General features: G+C 36.3%; 1 protein-coding gene across 1 annotated transcript in view; it reads left to right on the plus strand.

The window, feature by feature from the left end:
- LOC145693175 (dehydrogenase/reductase SDR family member 11-like) overlaps nucleotides 1-19583 on the plus strand; it is a 64858-nt gene that overhangs the window by 38350 nt on the left and 6925 nt on the right. The gene's annotated exons all lie outside the window — the stretch shown is intronic.

The following is a 19583-nucleotide window of genomic DNA, read 5'->3' on the forward strand; positions in this document are numbered from 1 at the left end:
CAAGGAAACCTCATTCAGGATGGCTGGACTTAAAATCTTTTGATACTTTTTCGACCGAGTTCCCCCACCGGGATCGAACCCGGGACCGTTCGCACCGAAGGCGAGAGCGTTAGCGACTACGCTACGCGGGGCCACTAGTGTAGTTTAGAAAACTCATTTTTACTAGGATATTTGCAAGATTTTTTTTTTCTTTTAGTTTAACGCCCCATGATTGTACATCAATGTAAGAGAGAAGGTGACGATGAGATACATGATAATGGTGGAATCAAGAAAATGTAAGGAAACTGGAAAGTCTTAAGAATAACCACACCTACAGTGTTCACCAAAAGCCTATTTGTCGGGAGCAGGAATCGAACCAGGGACCTACCGCGTCAGAGGTAAGCGCTCTCAGAGCTTTCTTTTGTTTAAAGAACTTGTTTACAATGAAATATATATATATTACGAAGATATTGACATATTTTACAGCCTCACTGAAATTTTTTTAAAAAAAAAAGTAGTCAGGGAGAGCTTACTTGTCAGGTTTTTATTTTTTAATTTAATTTATTTATTTTTGCTTTGTTATGTTCCCTAGTTAATTAATGTTTGGGTTACTGAAAATTAAAAAAAAACCTTTTTAGTATTATTGTTATGTCATCACTTTGGAACCAAAACGTTAGATTTTATTTCTTGTGTTTTCATATAGGAAGTTGGTAAGTTTGTGCCTTAGCATTGGTTTGGTTTCTAGAACGTAATTGAAGGTCATGTTGAGTTGAGTCTTGGTGGGTTTGAGTTCGTGAAGTGTCAGGCACTGCTTGTGCCCCTGTCTTCTGTTTGTGATGTTTCCTGGCTTTGGGCTGTGACGTATTTATGTTGAGGAGTACCAACGCAGGCCGCGTGATATACAGGTAGCTACAACACAGCTTCAACAGTTACGAGTGCCAGGTCTTTGAATTTTAGCTTTCGTTACGGCGTGACTAATGCAGTATAGTACTAGGTTGAAATTCTATGGGTGGTAAAAACGGTATGGTAAGAAATACAACGTAATTGTTATTAGTTTAATTAGTGTTTCTTCATAGTATTGTTTCACTATTTCTAGAAGGAATTAAGTATTAACGAAGTAATGAATAAGCAAAAGCACACATTGATTGACGTTTACTATTTCTCATACTCCATTGAGAATGTTTTGATCCTCAGTTGCGCAAACATCCAGTGTGCGTTTATTTTCTTTCTTTTTTGGGGGGTTTACACTGCCTCACAGATGAGCTCACTCGTGGCTAAGTGGTTAGTGAACACGCCTTTGGCGTGGGACACCCGGGTTCGATTCCCGGCCGGGGGCCGCGGTGGCTCAGTGGTAGAGCGTTCACCTCTGGTGCTTGGGGTCCCGGATTCGATCCTAGCCCCGCCAAGTGAACCTTGTGGTGGACAAACACCGTGTGCGTGGGTTTTCTCGGGGTTCTCCCATTTCCTCCCACTTACTTCATTCCACAATTTAATTCATTGCTCATCATCAGCGTCTCCCTTAGCCTAACCGGCATAACTGTGGGACGTAAAACTCAAAGGTTTCATTTCATTTTTTCCTCTCACTTTGATTTCATGATTTCGCACTCTGATGAAAAGTATTAAATACCGCCAGGAAAAGTACTAATATATAACCTCTCTTTTAGGCGCCCCTCCAACCACGCGCCCGGGACACGTGCTTTGCTTGCTCGCCCATAGCTGCGGCTCTGTGAGCTACATAAGTAACATACAATGCTTACGTAATACTTTGGGTAATAAGTACTATTAAGAAAGGAAGAATTGCATTTTTTTAACTTTGGGAAAGAAGCTACTATGGGATTAAAGATAAGGTAGGAAAGGCAACACATTCCAGTCTATGCTTTCACCCAGCAGACATATTGTTTGGAACCAAAAAAAAATGTGACTTTTGGAATCTTGTACTTAGGTTCACAGCGAAAGCGACGAAATAACTTGAATCATCCATTGTAGCTCTCCCCGCAACCAGTTTCTAAAATGTTGGCAATAAGTTTGCGAAACGAGAGGTGACGACTCCAATTTTGGGTGAAAAGTCGCTATAAGAAATAATCGAGAAATTCATTGTCTATAAGCATTGTAAAAGTTGTAGATGTAAACTAAACAATATGTTCTACTCACTGGCGCAAATCCCGGGGGGGGGATGACGGATACATGTCCCCTCCAATCTTGGAACTGAGGGGGACTTCTCCCAAATAATCCGATTTGAAATGTGTTTTTTGGGAGAAATTTGATGATTTTTGTCCGATTGCTACAAAGGAACGTGAGATAAAATAGATGTCCCCCAGAATAAGCCTCAAATCTGCAGCCTCCTAACGCTAAAGACAACTCTGATCCTCCACAACATTGTTTTTCAACTTCATAAGTATTTTGGACATCGCCAAAAAAAGTATGGTAACGGTCTTACCCTCCCCCCCCCCCCAATGTTGAAGACAGATTTGCGCCGCTGGTTCTATTCACATCTTTGTAAACAGAGCGCAACCAATCCTTTAATTCAGGGATCATTTCAGGTTGTTTCGGGTACTTTTGTTCATGTTGTGGTCAAAATAGTTCCGAAATAATTAACACTACAGTACTTACGTTAAGCAATTTTTTGTAAAAGAAAACGTGCAGAATAATTAAAAGACCCCAGAGGACAAATATAACAAACACCTTCTTCGCCTTTATTCACGCATCTATAGCTAATCTTGTTGCTATCGGTAATGATGTATTACGTGTGTCTCTCAACGGAAACTCGGCGAACTAAAGGACATCAAGTTTGTAGTTATTCTTCGTTAGAGGGCAAGGGTAACATAACAATGCAGGATTGTGGAGTAGTGAGTACGCTGTACAGGGCCGGCGCTAGCAGTTTTGCCGCCCTGGGCGGTACTTTCAAATGCCGCCCCTTTAATCCACAAACCTTATTTTGACAGAAGACATTCAGATATTAAGAAAAAGTAAGATACCATATTTAAAAACATGTATGAAAAGGAAAAGTAAACAAAAAATTGAACTGCCTCTCTCGAATGCTTTAATATTTAAACGACTCCATACATGACACAATATTCAGTATGCTCGATTTTGCTGTACGTGATATACAGCAGGGCATACAGTTTTTTTTTAATGTATGCTTTAGTTCGACTAAGAATTTTAATTTTTAAGCTTATTTTATATCAAAAGGTGTTTCCAATAGAGTATGGAGCAAAAAGATAATATAGTGAGTCAAATATTACGGCAAAAGTAAGTAATTAGCTTAAGACTTATAATGTACTAAAACACAATAGAAATACACAATTTAACATAGTTTAATTGAAAAAACTTTTCTTGTTTTGGTATGAGCAAATTCCTTTATCACATTCGCGTAGTCCAATGTTTCAGCCAATTGATGTTCCATTGATATCATCACTAGAGCACTTAAACGTGTTTGAGATATGGAAGAATGTAGATAGTTTTTAATAAGCTTAGAGTAAGTTTCGAAAAATTTCTTTCTCAACTTGCCACGGTTACTGGTAAGATAAACCAAATCATAACTGCAACACTGACATAGGGAGCAAAGTCATATTTCTTGATTAATTTTAGTCTCTTTTGATGAACTTTTAGGCTTAATTATAGCGGTTAATAGTTTCAGTTCGTCTTTCAAATCACGGGTTAATATCTTTCGATTCTTCGCGTATTAAAATGCAGGCACTTTTCAGACAAAAGTTCAGGTGGCATATCGTTCAGATTATTTATATCGTAAAGAAAATCGAAATACTCGCTGTGATGTTTAAATTGCCCAAACCTTTCTCTTAAATCTAACACAATCACGTCTAGAAGTTTGTAATAAAAATCGATCTTGTATCTTGTTTGTGGATCTTCAATAGCTTCATCTTCTGCCTTCTATTGAAACTGTCTCTTCTTTCGACTTCGAGCGTGCACTGTATTGCCTATCCATGGATCATCCATATCTAATGCTGATGCCAACTCCATCGCATCAATTAAGCAAGGTTGAAACTTTGCATCATTTCTGCTCCTCTGAAAGTTCTCAGATTTGTTTTAAAGAAACCCTACTGGATCAAACACACTTTTGTTTACTATGTTTATGTGGAGTGAAAAGTCATACCACATAACGAGTGAGTAAAGAAAGTAAAGCCACGCAGGTGGTTTGCTATACACAGAACATCATGGGCGATCATTCTATTATATTGTCGTTACTTATTTGAAGTAAGGTATCATAAGCCTCTATTTGATATCTAAGTGAAGTCAGAGCATCAACTCGACTCTCCCATCTTGTGGTGCTGAATGGTTTTAAAGTGAGGCTGCTAATAGGTTCCTTTAGTATGGCCCAACGTTGAACTGACGCAGAAAAGAAGTCAGAAACTTTTTTTTAACTATACAAAAAAAAAAAAATGAAACGGTGGACTTGAGATGTTGTGGCTACATCGTTAACGATAAAGTTTAGTAAAGAAACATGTAAATCTTGAGAATTTATTTTTTCTTTTCATATTGGAACTATTGTCATATCTTTGGCCCTTCATATCTTCGATAGAAGTTCATTTCTTTTAGCCGTTTAATTATTACTTCTGTCAGTTCTAGCTAGACCAGTGATGTCTTTTACTGGTACGAAACCAAGAAAGTGTTCGCAAATTTTTGTAAGCCATTCTCCATTATTGTATGTGATTTGTACAAAACGAACGATCCTTTGTACCAGAAATATCTGGTGTACAGTCTAGCACTATAGTATAATATGTTGCAGCTCTCAACAAAAACAGTATTTTACTTTCAATTTACTCACTAAGAATAGGAATTTAAAAAATTTTGGACATCTTTTCCTCAGTAATGGTCGCATTTATTTTGCCCTCCCATGGTTCTTTTAATGTGTTCGGCCATGATTTGTATTGCTTAAATATAAAAACAATTATATATATATTTATATATATTGTTGATAAGACATGATAATGAACAATTTGTAAATTGGTTAAAAACTCGCTGCTAAAACCTAAATGTCTCTAGGTGCTGTAGGCTAGAACCGCCTGTCTCAAGTGGGAGTGTACCTTTTGCGTACTTGGAGTGGAGCGTTAGAATATTGCTGAATAGAAAAAAAATATAAAAGACACTTGACAATCTTATCCGCTCTAGCTGAAAATCTTATCTACGCTGCTGCAAGGGAAATCTTGAACGAGATACCTGTGGCTAGTAGTTTGATAATTGAAAATGAGGGGGAATGCTTTGAATTTCCTGAATCTGAGTGAAGTAAGTTTAAATTACATTCTCAGGGAACACAATTTTATTTTTCCATGTGGGCCTATTACGAAGCATTATATTTTAATAATATTCTTTTCTTTTTCAAATTTTGCCGCCCACTAGACGTGCCGCCCTGGGCGGTGGCACGGCTCGATCCCCCCTCGCGCCGGCCCTGACGCTGTATTTTCAAACTCTTCATCACTTGCGCTGATTAAAACAAACAAACAGAAAAAACTGTTTTGAACTAATAATGCTTCTCTACAGATGAACATTTTGTTTGCAGCAAAAAGTCGCTAAATGTGTAAGTAGGTAAATCGTCATTTAAAAATCACCCAAAAAAGTCTCCAATCGGAATTTTTTTTTGTCGCTATCGTAGGGCGACCATACGTCCCGTTTTGACCGAGACAGTCCCGTTTTAGGGGCGTGTCGCGGCCGTTCCGTCAGTAGATGGAAAAAAGTAGTATTCGTCCCGTTTTATGTAAATGAAAGAAGTAAATAACAAACCCAATACCTTTACTCCTTTTAAAAGTATAAATAATAACAAAGCGGCAAAAATTGAACTGAAATTCCCTATATTAAACATACTCTATAGTTCGCAGTACTGCTCGAAAGGCAGCAGAGGTTTTAGCAGTTGGTTGTGTGTCGAACAAATTTCAACGTGTCTTTCCTTTTTGATAAGTACCCGCTCTGTAACAAAGAGAGAGAGGAGGAAATCTGATATCAAGGCACTGATAAGAACAAAGGTAGATCTAAAAGTCTAGGGTTGCAAGAACCTGTCCCGTTTTTAACTGAAAATTTTATGGTCAACCTACGCTATCGTTGAGGTCGAATTCCCCTTATTTAGCGACTTTACCCAAAATTTGCAACATTGACCCCCACCGAACAACACCCCGTTATCTTTAGCCTAGCCAGTATAATAGTGGGACGTAAAACTTAAAGATTTCATTTCGAACAACACTCCCAGAAAGATTTCATTTCGAACAACACTCCCAGAAACCTATTGTTATACCATTCCCAAAACACCCTTTTGTACAGTTCTCCCTATTCGAAAAAAATTGTAAATAGCAGTGTTCATAGATAAATATGGAACTCAATTTTCCTGAATTTTCCATGTTTTCCAGGTATTAATTTTGCAATTTCCAGGTCTAGTGGAAGAAACTAATAGTACGAGAACACATAAATTTTAAGAATACTATATTTATATATTTGAGAATGGCCACCCTTCTCCCCAATGAACGATTGCAATTAAATATTGAGTCACAAGAAAATAAATAATTAAAATAAAATTTAAGTTGAAAAATATTAAGTTGAGAAGCCTACTAAGGGAATTATATAACACTTTTGTTCCATACTTGAATACATTCAAAATATACAAAAAATATTGGCTTGGGGAAGAAAAAAGGGCCCGCGAGATTTTAACTGATTCTTGTAGTACTTGACGACAGAAATAGATTACTGAAAGAATTTTCAAAATCGGCACAGGCAAACATGAAGAAAATCGCATTTTCAGGTAGCGGTTCAAAATGGGAAGAAAAAAGGACCGCGAGGTTTTAACTGATTCTTGTAGTACTCGACGAGAGAAATCGATTAGTGAAGGAATGTTCAAAATCGGCGCAGGCAAGCATGAAGAAAATCGCATTTTCATGTACCGGTTCAAAATGGGGAAGAAAAAAGGGCCCGCGAGATTTTAACTGATTCTTGAAGTACTCGACGACAGAAATAGATTACTGAAAGAATTTTCAAAATCGGCACAGGCAAACATGAAGAAAATCGCATTTTCAGGTACCGGTTCAAAATGAGAAGAAAAAAGGACCGCGAGATTTTAACTGATTCTTGTAGTACTCGACGAGAGAAATCGATTAGTGAAGGAATGTTCAAAATCGGCGCAGGCAAGCATGAAGAAAATCGCATTTTCAGGTACCGGTTCAAAATGGGAAGAAAAAAGGGCCCGCGAGATTTTAACTGATTCTTGTAGTACTCGACGAGAGAAATCGATTAGTGAAGGGATGTTCAAAATCGGCGCAGGCAAGCATGAAGAAAATCGCATTTTCATGTACCGGTTCAAAATGGGGAAGAAAAAAGGGCCCGCGAGATTTTAACTGATTCTTGTAGTACTCGACGGGAGAAATCGATTAGTGAAGGAATTTTCAAAATCGGCGCAGGCAAACATGGAGTAAATGGCATTTTCATGTACCGGTTCAAAATGGGGAAGGAACAAGGTCCCGCGAGTTTGAACCGCTACGATGTATGTTCACGAATGTGCCCGTCTTCTCAAATTTAGTTAATTACTGTGACACTGAAACATGTGACACAGAGTCATATTGTGGATGACTCTGCAATCGGCAACCACTGCACATATACTCCTCCTGCCCCACAGTTTGATTATTTCGATCCATTCCTCACGTGCTAACGGCATGGTTCAACATCTGCAAGAAAGAGGTAAATGTAACGTTCAATTGGCAATAGCTTTTCACCAAATTAAGCATGGAATCTGATTGCATGAAATCTGATTGCATATTTGACATACTGAGAAAATTCTAGCCCGTGGCCATATGTATCACATATCCCACCAGTTCATAAAAATTTTGAACACAAAATTACGGTCGTCCGTGTGACGTACTCCCAAAAGGCCTAATGTGTATCACCCACCTCACATTCAATGAAACCACATCCGTGTAGAATTTAGAAAGGAACTTCTTATGATGTATACAGGATGTCTCAAACGTTCCCTGACATAGGTTCCCTGACGACAAAATGTAAGAGGAAAAACATCTCGAAATATGACGTTTTCAATCTAAAGTGAACACTTTTTTAAAAAATCGGACAAGATGAATGTGCTGTATACTCTTTATGCACCCAATTTTAAATGAAAATTCAACGTTGTCATTTACCTGGACCCACGACATAAGTGAATGAAGTTACCGTTTGAAACGGGGGCTGGCCATCGACATGTTAGCGTAAAAGACAGTAACTTCACTCACTTCTGTTGTGGATCCAGGTAAATGGCAACGTTGCATTTTCATTTCACATTGGGCGCATAGAGAGTGTACAGCGCAAACGGGCCATCCGATTTTAAAAATTCCTTCACTTTAGATTGAAAACATCATAATTGGATATGCTTTTCCCTCCTACATTCTGTTGTAACTCTGATAATAACAGTTACCCTATGTCAGGGGACTTTTGAGACACCCTGTATACCTTATTTAATGTATGTTTGATGTCACTATAACTGTAGTATAATTTAGTTTGTTTAAATTTACAATTTAATACAAGTAGATTCGGATTTACATGCGTAGGATTTTGTATGCATCTAACTAATGAATTCTTTTATATTTATGCTTAACTTAGTGACTTGGCTTTGGACTGCAACTGATTATTGTAACCCATTATTGCTTGAGAAGAAACAAGATATCCGAATCTTCATTTGGAGAAATCAAAGTCTATTGGAAAGCTGGGGATTACAATCATTAATTTCTACATTTCAAGGTGCGTAGTAAATTATATATTGTGTTTATTGTTAAATTACTATTATTGGGTTTAGAATCAATGAAGCACTTCATGATATTTTATGGGGATCAAGATGGGTGCCGGATAGATAAGTATTTGAGCGTCAGGCTCTTATTTCTTTTCAATTTAATATTTAATCAATGATTATTTTTCTCCCTCATTATTCCACCAAATCGTATTCCAAGATCATATATCCATTTTTGTTCGATATATCCATATTTTTTAACATTATCTCTTTCATATTTCTATATTTTCGATTTTTGATATTGTTTATATTTCGATATTGCTGTATTTTTCGATATTTCTTTGGTGGACTTTGTGGTGGACAAACACCTTGCTCGTGGGTTTTCTCGGGGTTCTCCCGTTTATTCCCACTTTCTTCATTCCACCATTTCATTCATTTCTCATTATCACCGTCTCCTTATCCTAACCGGCATAACCGTGGGACGTTAAACTTAGATTTCATTTTTTATTAATCTCAGCATTTTATAGTGTATTCTTAAGCTTAAGGTGATGTATAATTAAATTTTGAATTCAGTTAACTTATTTTGTTTCTCAGATTGTTTTTAAAATGTATGTACAAACGTTGATGTTCATTCTCGAGAGTTTAAAGTGACGTACAGTTATTAAACATAGTATTTAATATTGTACTCAACGTGGAAGTGATATACAGTTAACTTTTGAATTTAGTTAACATTTTTCTTTCTGAAATTGCTTTAAAAAGTATGTAAAAACGTTTTTATTTTCTTTCTTGAGTGCTAAAAGTGATGCAAAGTTATTAAGCTTACTACGTTATATTGTATTCTCAACCCTAAACTGATACACAGTGCGTTTTTGAATAAATTGTCAAGTTATTTGAGTGATGAACACTGGTAGAAAATCCTGACTACTACTGGAACATTGTGATTTTAAGGTGACGACTACTGGTGCAAGGATTTTAAAATATTGTTTTTCCTTCAAGGGCTACTCCTTTTTGAATTCTGACTACATGGTCACTATAGGAAGGATCAGTGAGTCTTTCCAACTATGGTACAGCTCCGACAGATTCACGATGCTCAGAGAAGAGACAAAATAGTATGTTTTCAAACTTAAAGTGAGAACCACTGGCGTTTTTACCTTGCTATGCAAAAGTGAGTAAGTACTCCAATGGGGTTCCAATGCGGTACCTAATTTCTGCATTTTAGATATATGGAAATACATGTCTCTAAAATGTAAAGAACTGATTTTTTGGGGGGGAATAAACTATAGGTATGTGGGGCTTGCATACTTGACGCTACAATTCGGAAATTGAATTAAAATATGACTAACGGCTATCAAGATGTTGTCAAATAAAGAGAGGACCAATACAGGTATGGGATTTTCGTGTTAGATGCTAAAATTTCCGAAATCGGTCATGGAAAGTTAATAAACACCAGTAGCAATTTCATCTTAAAGTAATTAGATATCTTCATGGGGTGTTAGAACATCATGGAGTCTACCAAAATTAAATTTTAAAAGCTTTTGAAAATATAATCTGACATTTGTAAACAGTATTTGAAATATGTATTTACCCAAAATTTCCAGCTAGTACATCTAACATCTGGAGAAACACTGTGAAATAAAAGCTTGAAATTTCGGAAACAATTATTGGTGGCAACAAAATTAAATAAGATGGTACTTCTATGGGTTAAATCAGTACCTCAGTACAATTTCGATCGAAAGATTAGTTCAGTCCTAGGTTTTCTTCAGGCAATTCCAAGGGTTCATCGAGCTGTGCAAAAGAATGAAAATTCGCTGTCAATATCTAAGATAGTAACTAAGATATAAGGAATTATATATTTTATGACGTAAGAATAGATATCTTTATGGATTTGTACTTTTGGGTCTTTCCTATAAGAAAAAAATTCAGAAAACTACTGTATATACCTTAATAGACAATTCAGTGGGCGGGGACACAGTAGCTTAGTGGTAGGGTATTTAACTAATCTTTTTTTTTTTTTTGCAGAAACTATTGGAGTATTCACTTAACCCATAGAAATACGATCATACTTAACTCCCTATTTAATTTTAAAATTAAATAAAAGGAAATATTTCAGTGTAGCGACCCACGATTATGCATTTTAGTCTCAGGGAGATTATGATTAAAGCAAGTGAATGTTGTTGACAGAATTGATGGAATGCAAAGGTGGGAGGAAAGAGAGTACCCCGAGAAAACCCACGAATACGATGTCCACTACAAACTGACTTGGCCGTGGATCGAACCAAGAACCCAATACACCAGAGGTAAACACTCTACCACTAAGCCACTGTGCCCCGCCCATTTAATTGTCTATTAAGGTATATACGGTTGTTTTCTGAAATTTCTTCTTCTTACAGCAAATACTCAAAAGTACAAATCCATGTGGGTCTCTATTTTTACGACGTCATAAAATACATAATTCCTTATATCTCGCTTGCTATATTAGATATTGACAAAAAATGTTCACTTTATTTCAGAGCCCGATGAACGCTTGGAATTGTCCAAAGAAAATTTAGAGCTGAATTAATCTTTCGATCGAAATTGTACTGACGAGTCTGAGGTACTCACTTAACCCATATAAGTACCATCTTATTTAACTTTTGTTAGGATTAATAATTGTTTTCTGAAATTTCAAGATGGTGTATGGTGTCTCTCTAGCTGCTAGATGTACTAGCTGGAAGTTTTAGGTAAATACATATTTCTAATACGGTACTCTTTACAAATGTCAAAATATATTTTCCAAAACTTTTAAAATTTAATCTTGGTAGACCCCATGATGTTCTTAAACTCCATGGAAATACCTAATTATTTTAAGATGAAATTGATACTGATGCTTATTAACTTTCCATGACCGGTTTCGGAAATTTTACCACCTAACACGAAAACCCCATAACTGTATGGATCCTCTCTTTATTTGACAATATCTTGATAGTCATATTTTAATTAATTTTCTAAATTGTACTGTCTAATATGCAAGCTCCACGTACCTATGGTGTCGCTTTTTATTTCATCATATTTCGGTAACTGTTAGGCGTACCGACTTGCGGTTTCGGTAAACACACACCTCTAACGTTATTTAAAACGTTATTAAGACATATTTTAGAATATTTAGAAATGAGTTCTGCGAATATCATGACACCCGAAAACCCCCATCAGGGCGTGTGTGTAGTGTATTTAATTGAAACTACTTTTGAGGTTGTTGTAAGCCCTCGTAATTACGTTTCCAAAACTGCACCACCTAGTACGCAAACCCCACACTTCTATGGTGTCGCTCTTTATTTTCCCATATCTCAATATCCCTAAGGCTTACCGAGTTGAGGTTTTCGGTAAACAAATGTCAGTTCCCTACATTTTAGAGACATACATTTCCACATATCTAAAAAATACAGACATTAGATACCCCATGGTACCTCGAACACCATTGGGGTACCCACTTACTTTTGAATAGTAATACATTTTGAGTTGTTGTTCAGCATCAATAAACACTTCATAATTTTTCTACGTGCAACCCAAAAGTCCATACCTGACGGAACAGATTTTGTCCATTTAATCTCAAAAATGTTAAGATACTTTGTATTGTTAAGTACAACCAAGTTAAGCACACTGAATTTAATATTTTAAATATTTTCTGATTTTTGTTTCAGGTATTTCGTGCATCAAAACAAAACCAGGATTCTGCTTGGAAGACGGTGAAAAGAAGCAGTGTAGGTTGTGGCTAAAAGTACGTTCTTTCTGAAGACAGACCCAATTGTATTTACATTCTTTTGTACGAATATATAACCCTAATAAAAATACTGTACTACAAATTATTATTTCTTTCTTCCATAAATTAGAATAAAATATTATCTCTGTTTAAAGAAAATGTTAGTGTTAAGTCATTTCAACTCTTTTTCTCTGTAATAAGAATATTATCCCTCGCAATATTTTTTATCTTTGTGCTATTACGATTGGATGAAGTAAAATTCTATACGAAGCACTATTATTTCAGACATGCATTAAGAACTAATGTATTGTTCTGTATGTAAGGCAATGTGTATACTGAACATGTCTAGCGAAGTTGTTTTAATATAGAATCTATAACTCAGCTTTTCAGTAGTCAACTTTATTGGGAATCCGAAGAAAGAAGTATATATATATATATTAAAAAAAACGTTGGACTTACCAACGTATGTGTTCGAATTCTGGACTAATCCAAATTATCCAGAGAAATCATTATATATTTCTTTGTTGATATTTCAGATGTGTCCTTTATCCAAGTCATATGAAACGGAGACTTCATACATCGCTATACTTTGTATGAACTATGTTCCGTATTTACTTAATCACTTTGTAACTTTCTCTAGGGTTGACAAGGCCGCAGGTGTCAATCGAACAGTTTAGTGTTTCACTCATGTCACCTTGTGACTAAGGTACGTCCTGTCGGTATATATATGGTACTGGGTTCAATTAGCGATAAAATACATTTTTAGCATTAAACAAATGTAAAAATCTACACGAAATGAGATACCATGATCTCTGACTTACGGATAACACCAAGCAACTAATGGTACTGAGTGTGATTGAGTTTACTATCTGGCTAAAATCAGTGTTCCTTTAGCTATACTTCTTTTCGTGCTCTGAATTGCAAAGATTGAAATAACCGTTTTAAATTATTGCATATATATCTTCTGAGTAATTCTGAGAATCATTGCTCTTTCTTTAAGCAATGTATGAGACTGTTAAACTGCTCGTTGCTTAAAATGTTGCACTAAGAAGGATGCATCCCGGAAAGTCCAAATTTGCAGAATGTCTAGAGCAGGGAAGGATAAATATGTTTAGTCGATGGCTGCACAACGCCTCCGCTGTCACCACGTTGTCACAGCGAATACAGCGGACGGTTAAGAATATTCTGCACTTACTATTAGGTATCTGCCTGGGAACTTTGGTGCAGCTACCCAGTCTCCTTCTTGGTGTCGCATTTTTAATGGCGAGTACTGAGTAGGAATCTCTTGTGAGCGAACACGTTTTCGGCTGTCAGCATAATTTTAATTATTGCGATATTAAAAAAAACAAAAAAAACATACCTGTTAATTAAAATGTACAGAGAAGTTATTTCTGGAAAATTCTATTCAGGCCTCTTGTGGTAACAACTGCACTTTAGAAGAAGATACTATTAAGGAAAAGAATGAGGTAAAATAATCTTTATATCGTACAAGCAATGGATGATAACAGCTTAATAAATGATTGTACGTAAATCTTGTTTGAGTTTGAATATAGGATTGTATATGGCTGTGCATTTTGCATTATTATTGAAGTGCTGCAACTAACTAACTGCAAACCATATGATAAATTCTTACAGTAATATATCACATATTGATTTACTCTGTATGAAAACGAAAATAGTTTAACATATGGTTAACCTTCTTTGTGCCCATAATTTTAAAATTAACGCTTGTGTCACTTTTCAACACTTGGCTTTGCAGTAGCTTTCCAACGAATTAGCAGGAAGCTCAAACTTACAGGACACCCTGCAGGTAAATACATTTCTTTTGACAGTTTCACTGCTCCAAACTAAGATTTGAAAAGTGTAGTATTGTTAATTTTATTATTATTGGCACAAAGGAGATCAACCATATTTTAAACTATTTTTGTTTCCATACAGAGAAAAACAATATGCGACAACATTACAGTAAGAATGTATCATGCATTTTGCAGTATGTTGTAGCACTTCAATAATGGTGCACTATACGTACAATCTAGATGCTGAATATGTCCAATCCATATATTACAACAAGGCAATACGTATGCGATACAGGTAAAATCCGTATATTTCATATGGACAATCTATAAGCTACATACATCCAATCCATACATTACATATGGCCAACCTGTACGGGACATACGTATAATCTATATGCTGCATGCAGACAGTCTATAAGCTACATATGTGCACTCTGTATGGTGCATACGGATATTCTGTATGCTGTATCGGGACAAGCTGTGTGCGACATAAGGAAAATCTGTATAATACATACGTACATTACGTATACTGTATCTAGTCGTACGTACGGGGCACAAGTACAATATAGATGCTGTCTTGGGGTTGAACGCAAGAAACATACGTATAATCTATATACTGCATACGTCCAATCCGTATATTATAAAAAGGCAATACGTATGCGACATACGTAAAATCCGTATACTTCAGACAAACAACCTATAAGCTACATACACCCAATCCATACATTACATATGGCCAACCTGTACGCGACGTACGTATCATCTATATGCTGCATGCAGACAGTCTGTAAGCTACATATGTGCACTCTGTATGGTGCATACGGATATTCTGTATGCTGTATCTGGACAAGCTGTGTGCGACATAAGGAAAATCTGTATAATACATACGTACAATACTTACACTGTATCTAGTCGTACGTACGGTGCATAAGTACAATATAGATGCTGTCTCGGGGTTGAACGCAAGAAACATACGTACATAGCGTATAATACATATTACTTGAAATTATGCTCTGTCCTGAGAGTCAGCGTGTGTCATCATTATTAACTAATATGCTGTATATGGTCCTGACGTCACAAAGCTAGATATCACCTCCGTATATACTTGTTACTGCAGATGACGTCACACGAATGACGTCATTGCACTTATGCAGACAGTGCGTATAATACATGCTTTCTCAGCTATACGTTTGCTGCAGGATGTTATTTACGGTTGTACGTTAAGTCCAGAAACTACAGGAATTACGAATGTAACCTACGTTTTTAAGTATGCCACCTACATTTTTTTTTCTCCGTGTAGAAGTGGTGATTTCGGCTTGGCAGACCAAGAGCGAGCTGGACAGCCAAAAAAATTTCAAGACGAAGAATTGACAGCATTGCTCGAGCAGGATTCGTGTCAAACGCAGGAACAACTTGCAGCAGCATTAGGCGTTGATCAAACAACAGTCTCCAAACGCTTGAAAGCCATGGGAATGATTCAAAAGATGTCACATTGGGTTCCACATGAATTGAAAGACAGAGACGTTGAAAGACAAAAAACCATTTGGGAATTGCTGCTTCAACGACAGAGCCGAAAGGGGTTTCTGCATCGAATTATTACGGGTGATGAGAAGTGGATCCATTACGAGAACCCTAAACGAAAAAAGGCCTGGGTGAAACCAGGTGAACCAGGTCCATCACAACCAAAACGAGATATTCACTGTGCAAAGGTTATGCTGTGCATATAGTGGGATATGAAAGGTGTGGTGTACTATGAGCTGCTGCAACCGGGTGAAACTATGAATGGAGAACGTTATCGACGACAATTAATGCGTTTGAAGCAAGCTCTGGCCAGAACACGACCAGAATGGGAGAACAGACATGATAAACTTATTGTTCAACATGATAACGCTCGCCCACATGTCGCAAAACCGGTCAAAACCTATTTAGAAAATGTCGGATGGGAAGTTTTACCCCACCCGCCGTATTCACCAGACGTTGCTCCTTCGGACTACTACTTGTTCGATTGCATGAACAACGATTTGATTGGACAGCGGTTTACTTCTTCAGAACATATTGAAACATGGGTCTCTGACTGGATCGCTTCCAAGGATGAGGACTTCTTTCGCCACGGAATCCGTACATTGCCTGACAGATGGGCGAAAGTGGTGGCTAGCGATGGACAATATTTTTCTTAAGGTATTTATGTATTTTGTGTTTGTACTACAGCTTCAATGTGTGCGTACCAACCGCACGAATTAATTCCTAGACCAAATAATTATTTGCAAATTACAAAAAGATAGTTTTCTATTCTGACAGCATAGTTTAGATAGGTCTTACAACTTATTGTTTTAAAAAATAAAGTATACTGAAACTAATTTCATCAAGATGTATCAGTCCCCTCACCCCACCTATGTTTGTAATCTTGTAGTCAGACCTTGGCCAATCCATCTATATATTCTTGTATCTCAGAACACTTCCATAATTTCTTCGTGTAAGACATATACTTGTTCAATTTTTGTAGGTATTCTAGAACTACGTACCTTATTTACAAGGCAAAAACATCTTAGTCTGTTAGTTACGCTAATATGCGAACTTTAGAGATTTAAGATTTGCAGATTCGCAAACGTTTAGGCGAAAATATTTGGGTGCTCTTAATCCTATTATAAACGCAGGGCGCCCACACTCTATAACAATATCCACGGGATTTCCGTTGGATTTAAATGACATGTGCTTATCACAGGACAATATTTGGATGCTCAAAATTCGTCCTCTGATTGTTCCGCAAAGAATGCAGAAATGCCTCATTTGAGTCCTACAAAAAATCCCCTTTTTGGGGTATAATCAAAAATCTGGATTTGCACGTGATGTTCACGGAACGTTCAATGTAAATAATGGGATATCCTGGGACTGACGTCTCTTGAACATCCAAGGGACGTCTCTGTGCTATGTAAGAGGTTTATCATTGATTTTGGTTTGATGATATTTGCCTTACATCCAGATAATAGGTACCGTATTTTAATATTCAATAATACTTATAACTCGCAAATCCTGTTACGCTACAATTTCCTTATTTGTGGCTATTATCAGTTATACTTTTATGACACACCATCGAGTGGTCTTGTAAACCAGTGTCAATAAGGGAGAGCAGAATGCAAAGAAATAGAATAATTTCTTCAGAGAGCGCGAAAAAGCAGAACTCTACCAACGCGACTAAACTCGCTTCCACAATGTATTACACAGCTAGGCCCAGAAGCTTATTCGGAGCTAGAAGCGAGTTATGATGACATTACAAAGCATTTTCTCGATGGACAGTACTCTAAACCCACTTTTGGAATTTTCTAAGTCCCTCTTAAAGTTTGGAAGCATTCATTGTGGGTCTAAATTGAAAAGTAATAATTTGTGTCCATAGATGTAATCTCCAAGCTTATTCTCGGTAGCAATTAATATATTAGAGACAATATTATTATAGCCAGTAGACAGTCAAAGCATCCAGTGAATACTCTGTCTTCCGTACATACTCACATCCGTACATATTCACATATAATTCATATAAATCGAACAATGTTTGATGTTCCAAACAAAATACATATAATCTCTATATCCTAACAGCACTAACAATAGACACAACAGTAAGAGACGGTAGGTTAGCCAACTATCAAGGTCGGCCCTACGTTCGAATTAACCAATTTACCCAACACTTACCAACAACTTAATACCCAACGTAGCGCCTAGGAATGAAGTAAAATTGTAGTTTTAAGTGTGGAGTTGAAACTACTGCGTAAATGACGGAGATCGCTGGTTGGTCAACGTATTTATTTATTTATTTAATATACAACACAACAGGCTTAATGCCCAATAATAGTGTTGTGTACATACAGTAAATGTTACATACACAAAATTCTTAATTACGGATTTCTATAGAAAATTTCTTGTTTCAGGTATGACCGGAACCTGTTTTCTCATAAACTAAATACATCCACTTTATCAAGCTTATTTACAATTTCATTATATAAAGTACACAGCCTCCACATAGGGAATTTAAATAATATATTGCTTCTAGCTTTCGCACAATAAAATGTACCGGTATTCTCTACTCTGGTTTTGCAAGTGGGAATCCGCAGTGATATTTTCGAGACCAACTCCATACAATCAATCTTATTATTTAATAACTTGTATAAGAATAACAAGTCCAACACCCATCTTCTTTTTTCTAAAGTTTGAAAATTAAAGTTGTTTACTAGATCATTGTAGGAAAAAATATTTGGTATAAAAATTAGTTTTTTTTTTTTTTTTTTTTTTTTTGTATGTAAGCATTTTCAAGAATTTCGTTTGAATGCTTTCTATTTCTTGAGAGTATTTTTATTATTATTGGGGGTCCATATAGTAGAACAATATTCTAATTTTGATCTAACATATGCAAAATAAAGTGTTCTAACGTTGTCTCACTGAAAAAGTCTTGCCCTATTCTGTACATTAAACCTAAATTTATATATGCACTGTTTGTTATCATATTTATGTGTTGATTGAAATTTAATTCAGGATCAAAAATAACGCCTAAATCTTTAACAGTGCTTGGCCTAGACAGTTAGGTTTCTTTCAGTGTATAGTGAAAGGTGATGGGGTTTCTTTTTCTTGTAAAAAAAAAAAAGAAAAAAAAAAGAAAAAGAAAAAGAAAAAGAAAGAAAAAAAAGAAAGGATTTACATTTAGATACATTTTATTGTTAATTTGTTGTCATCGCACCATGTTTGAACTCGCTGTAAGTCTTGTTGTAGTTGTATGCAGTCTTTAGTTGGATTAATTCTAGAATATAATTTGAGATCATCAGCGAATAGGAGAATCTGAGAGTTTTCAATGAAAAGCGGAATATCATTAATAAGTAGGAGTAATAGTAGAGGACTCAGATGAGATCCTTGAGAAACTCCAGACAAAGTAGCAAACGTTTCAGTGATATGTCCCTTGTATAGAACAGATTGTTTCCGATTACATAAATACGACACAATATATACTATTGCCGACTGTGTAAAGTTTAGGCTTGCTAATTTCGCCACTAGAACATCATGATCCACGACATCGAATGCCTTACTGAAGTCGGTATAAATAACGTCTACCTGGCCGTCTTTGTCTAACTCCGTTGCTATAAAATTTGTTACAACTGCTAGGTTTGTTGCAGTAGATCTATTGCGTGAGAAATCATGTTAATGTATTGATATAGCTGGTTTAACGTGATTTAGAATTCGTGTATATAAAATACTCTCAAGAATTTTGGCAAAAGGAGATAATACAACTATAGGCCTGAAGTTTTGTATTTCGCTTTTATGTCCAGATTTTGCCACTGGACACACTAAACTTTCTTTCCATTTTCCGGAAAAGTGCCTGTTCTTATGG

The sequence above is a fragment of the Thermobia domestica genome, chromosome 8, assembly GCF_964235325.1.
Source record: "Thermobia domestica chromosome 8, izTheDome1.hap1.1, whole genome shotgun sequence".
Lineage (NCBI taxonomy): Eukaryota > Metazoa > Arthropoda > Insecta > Zygentoma > Lepismatidae > Thermobia > Thermobia domestica.